Source organism: Lactuca saligna, chromosome 4 (genome assembly GCF_052625555.1).
Source record: "Lactuca saligna cultivar CGN05327 chromosome 4, ASM5262555v1, whole genome shotgun sequence".
Classification (NCBI taxonomy): domain Eukaryota; kingdom Viridiplantae; phylum Streptophyta; class Magnoliopsida; order Asterales; family Asteraceae; genus Lactuca; species Lactuca saligna.
The window spans coordinates 236,128,228-236,134,227 of record NC_136420.1 but is presented as its reverse complement, the minus strand read 5'-3'; positions in this window follow the sequence as shown (position 1 = coordinate 236,134,227).

Here is a 6,000-nt window from a genome sequence, read left to right as displayed (position 1 = left end):
GTAGGATAGTTAGCCTCGTGTGGCTTCAACTGTCTCGAGGCGTAAGCTATCACATGCCCCCGCTACATCAATACTGCTCCCATACCTATGATTGAGGCATCACAATAGACTACAAAATCCTCTATTCCCTCTGGCAGGGTAAGGATCGGAGAATCACACAACCTCTGCATGAGGGTCTCAAATGCCGCCTGCTGCTCAGGCCCCCAACGAAACACCACCGACTTCCTAGTCAGCCGGGTGAGCGGTACTGCTATCCTGGAGAAGTCCTGAATGAATCTTCTGTAGTACCCTGCCAAACCTAGGAAGCTCCGAATCTCGGATGGAGACTTCGGGACTTCCCACTGAATCACGGCCTCTATCTTGGCCGGATCTACCAAGATACCCTTCTAGTTGATGAGGTGACCAAGGAACTGCACCTCACGCAACCAGAACTCGCACTTGGAGAACTTTGCGAAAGGTCTCTCCCTCCTCAAAACTTCTAGCACCTCCCTCAAGTGCTCCTCATGCTGCTCATGAGTTTTGGAATACACCAAGATATCATCTATGAATACTATCACAGACCGATCCAGCATCGGTCTGTATACGCGGTTCATGAGATCCATGAACGCGGCTGGAGCATTAGTGAGACCAAAAGGCATCACCACGAACTCATAATGACCATAACGGGTCCTGAAAGCAGTCTTCTGCACATCTTCACCTCTAACTCGCATCTCGTGATATCCGGAGCGTAAATCGATCTTGGTGAACCAAGATGCCCCCTGAAGCTGATCAAACAAATCATCTATCCTCGGGAGGGGGTAACGCTTCTTCACCGTTACCTTATTCAACTCCCGATAGTCAACGCACATACGGTGCGACCCATCCTTCTTCTTCACAAACAAGATCGGCACTCCCCAAGGTGAACTACTCGGCCGAATAAAACCCTTGTCTAGCAACTCCTACAGTTGCGTAGACAACTCCTGCATCTCAGGGGGAGCTAACCGGTACGGTGCCTTGGCTATCAGAGGCGCACCAGGAATTAGGTCGATCCCAAACTCGACCTGCCTCTCAGGAGGTATTCCCGGTAAATCCTCCGGGAATACATCCGTAAAGTCTCGCACTACCGGAACATCGTCAACTGTCGTCTTGCCCTTCTCCTGGGCATCCAAGACATAAGCTACATAACCGGCGCAACCCTGCTGAAAATAGCGCCTCGCCCTCGTGGCTGAACAAAGAACTGGTCCACGCTGTGGCCTCTCGCCGTGAATCACTAACTCTCCCCCGTTGGGAGTGCGAACCCTCACTAGCTGTAACTCGCAGTCAATCACTGCCCCGTTGGGACTCAACCAATCCATGCCCACTATAACCTTATTCCCTCACAGGGGAATAGGGACCAAATCCACCGAAAACTGCTCGTCGAACAACTGAAGAGAACATCCTCTATGCACCTTGGCGACCCTCACGGTCCTGTCATCTGCTATCTCGACCTCTAGTGGACAATCCAGCTCCCCTGGAGCCCTACTAAATCTCTTGCTAAGCACTAGCGATACAAACGATCGGGTAGCCCCCGAATCAAATAATACTGTAGCAGAGATGCCGTTCACAGAGAACGACCCTATACAAAACATATAACCATAAGCAATAATCAATAATAATATAGAGATGAAGGGAAAATACATACCCGTCACCACATCAGGAGTCGCTCGTGCCTCCTCTGCTGTCATCTGAAAAGCTCTACTCTTTCCCACTGGTGCCTCTACTCGGCCCTGTCGGCCATCTGTAATCCTCAAAGTAGCAAGGGCAGGTGCAACCACCTTCCCTGCTGCAGCTAAACTCGGACACTAGGACTTTTTATGTCCCCTCTGATTGCACTGAAAGCAAATCAGATCTGATGTTGCAATAGCAGTAGCAGGAGCCGTACAATCCCTGCTTAAATGCCCAGTCCGACCGCACTTGTAGCAGCCGGAACTCCTTGCCTTGCACACCCCATCGTGCAATCTCCCACACTTGCCACATCGACTGTGGCTCTGCTGACTCCTGGATCTGTGATCTGAAACCTTGGGCTTTTTGCCCGAACTGCCTGTACCCGAAACCGCCTTCGGTTTCCTCTTCTTCTCCATCTCAAGGTCAATCTCCCTCTCCCGAGCCCTAGCAATCATGTCATCCAGCGTTTTACAGCTGGACCGGCTCACAAACTGGCGGATATCGCTCCGCAGCATCTCATGATAATGGGCCTTCTTCATTTCCTCATTGGCCGCATACTAAGGAACGAGAAGAGCCCTCTCCCTGAATTTGGTGGTGATCTCTGCCACGGTCTCCGTAGTCTGGGTGAGGTCCTAAAACTCCCTGGCTAACTGTTGCACCTCGATAACCGGTGCAAACTCCACCCTGAACCTGGTGGAGAAATCAGCCCAGGTCATGGCATCTAATGCTGCATCATCTCCAATGGTATGTCCGACCTCCTCCCACCAATCCCATGCCCTGTCCTTCAGAAGACAGGATGCCAATCTAACCTTGTCCCCCTCGGGACACCTGCTCGTGCGGAAAGCGTTGGCCACATCCGCCAACCATCTAGTACTCGCTATGGGGTCCCGCGCCCCGTGGTAATCTAGAGCTCCACATGCCCTGAACTCCCTGAACGTAAGTGTGCACGATCCCATCATGGCCGCCACCTCGGCACGGAAGGTGCCCAATCTCTCATCCATCAGCTCTAGAATACCCTCCTTGATCGAACCGAAGATCACAGGAGTCTGCTCCAGTATGATACGAGTAACCTCAGAAGAAAGAAACTCTCTGGTCTGCTCATCCAATTGCCCGGCCTCCGGGCCTGATCCTGATCCTGATCCCCCTCCGGCACCTGAATTGCCAACTGCTGGCCTTGAATGCAAAACTACCATTCTAAAACAAATCATAGCAACATTAGAAAACTGAAATATCTCAAGGGATAATTGATACCAATACTAGTTTCCTAGTTTTGTCTCAACCTTCCTTGATTCGAGTACGGATTCTCTGCTTTCAGTAGTACGGGCCCATACTACCTTCCACATCTATCCGTACTTTCTTCAAGAACTGCCTTGACTCCACCAAGCCACTTCTACTACTACTGACCTTTGCTACTCTCATCCTAGGCTTACCCTAGGGAAATCTCTGACTCTATTCAAAACAGTCCTCAGCTGCTGAAGGCCTCCTTGTAATAATAATTAGTCATCACCTGAATACCATCACATGTGATGAGGCTCAGATAATCCTTCGAGTAAAAGACTCGTCCCTACAACGGTTAGACTCAAACAAGAGCTGCACAATAGAGCCAAATCCAACACTCTGAGATTATTCAACCCTGATCACATGTGATGTGATGTGTTCACCTAATGACTAACTCCCATCACTCAGAGTCCAACAAGCACAAAGCAAGCAGCATTCGGATACAGGAAATTACTCAAGCAAATCTATTCTCATAACGAGATACTGTCCTAGCATACAATGCTAAGCTCATACTATCAGGCATAACCTAAACAGGCTATCCTACTACTGTCTACTCAATACTAGCATGCAAATCTTGTAAAGCTGGAACACATAAAGCAGGCACATAAGGCATCCTCTTAGATCCTTAGTCCTATTCTAGCATGATGTTCTACTGAAACTAAAACGGATAGACACAACGTAACTTGTATGGGTAATTTGGGAGTACTTACTTGAGCTCGGTTGATCGCATATGCCACACCATTTTCCTTTTATCAAAACTCTTCTTCTTTCTAAGTTCTTTTTCAAAAATCATTTTCAAAAACATTTTTGTTTTGAAAATCCTTACCGTTTCTTTAGTTTGAGTTCAGACACACCCGAAAGTGTATCCGAATCCCTCAAACCAAGGCTCTGATACCAACTTGAAACATCCCAAAAATACGACCCAAAAATTTTTTGTTTAACAATTACTAAAAATACTAAGATAATATCACAAAGTAAAACTCATACGTCAATATATCAAAACAGTAACTAATGGTTATGTAGAACTGTATCAAAACTGTATCAATCACTTTTATGAAAAACTAGAAACACCTCCCAGGACAATTGAAACTGTGGTGTATGCGATGCCATCCCTTTGCTTGCGGAAGTACCTGAAACCAAAACTGAAACTGTAAGCACGAAGCTTAGTGAGCTCCCCCAAACTACCACATACCATACAAAACATATAAACACATACTGGGCCTTGCCCACTGCATCGGACCGAAGTCCGGAACTAACCAGGGCCTTGCCCTCTACATCGGACCGAAGTCCGGAACTACTGAGGCCTTGCCTCCTGCATCAGACCAAATTCTGGAACTAACTGCATCGGTCCGAAGTCCGGAACTGACTGCATCGGACCAAAGTCCGGAACTGACTGCATCGGATAGAAGTCCGGAACTACTGAACATAGTATAGCATAAATGTATCAACTAACATGAACACATAAACAGCATACTACATCGGGTTGTAACCTGGAACACATAAAACATAAATCTTGTCTGAGCCACGAATGCATCAAACATACTAGAATCTGCATCGGACCGAAGTTCGAAAACTACTACTAGCTAAACGGGCCGGCATTGTGGCCTTAGACCTGTTCCTACTGGAAGGAAACTCACCTCGTGATCTGGCTGTTGAGTGTGTGGCTCTGGAAACTATCTGCTGCTGCTCCGGTATCTCCCCGGCTACAATTCCACAAATACACTCAATCAAATACTAATAACTGCATTGGGGTAAAATGACTCTTTTACCCCTGGCTAAGGTCAATTCTCTTGGTCAAAGTCAACTCTTCTGGTCAAAGTCAACTTACAGTTGACCTGACTCGCCGAGTTGGGCCGCCAACTCGCCGAGTCCCTACTCTTATTTCTCAACCCTGCTCGCTGCTACTCGTCGAGTGTGGCATAAACTCGAAGAGTTCCCATTCTATTCTAACACTCAGGTCATCTGCATCCGACTCACCGAGTTGTATGAACAACTCGACGAGTTGTTCTTGAATATAAGAAGATTGTCTTAGACTTGCCGAGTTGTATGAACAACTCATCGAGTCCCTCCAATACTGAGTCTAACCTCCGACTCACTGAGTCCATACTATTACTCACTGGTCCCCACTCGGAATCACTCAAAGAGGAAGGATCGGGGACTCGCGACTCGACTCGCCGAGTCCGAAGAACGACTCGCCGAGTCACAGGCATGCAATTACTAAAAACTCGATTCTGATCAAAACCACTGCATACAATTTATAGCTCTGAGTTCCTAAGGCTGGTTTACTACGTAAAGTTTCCAACTTTACGTGTACATATGTATGAAAACAATATAAAGGCTAAAAAGGCACTTGGAAGAGTAGATGTAGGGCTATCATGCAAAATGGCTCCATAAAGTTGATAGATCTACGTTTTTGGAACTGAAACATGGCTAGATCCGAAATCTAATCAATCTAATATGATTTCTCTACTATGAACAAGCTAAGGGATGGATAAAATGGGCTAAATATGCTTATAAAGGAGAATCAATCATAGAAACAGGAGGAATCCGATTATTACCTCAATAAGCTCTGAAATGGGTGCAAGACCTTGGATCTTCTTCTTCTCCTTTGGATCTAGCCTCCTTCTTTTCTTCAAAACTTCAAGATTCACACAAGAAATGCTCAAAACTCAAGGAAATGGTTAGGGTTTGCTAAATGATGCTCTGAGGGTGAAGCAGACGAGTTTGGGGGCTCATATGATGGTTTAAATTGGGTGCAAAACCCGGGGATTTAGGGTTTCTACCTGGCAGGCGGACTGGCCGAGTCCCGAATATGGACTCGCCGAGTCGCCGATCTAAACGCTACTCAAGATCCCGTCTCTACTCGACGAGTCGGGCCATAGACTCGCTAAGTTCCTCTGCAAACTTCTAAATAATTAATAAAAAAAACAACATACCATAGACGGGTCATTACAAACCGTTTGGGTATTTTTGCTCTTAACTAGGTTTTGATTGCTTATGTGTAACACCCGTAGATCCGGGCTAGTCAATTTAGAGGTA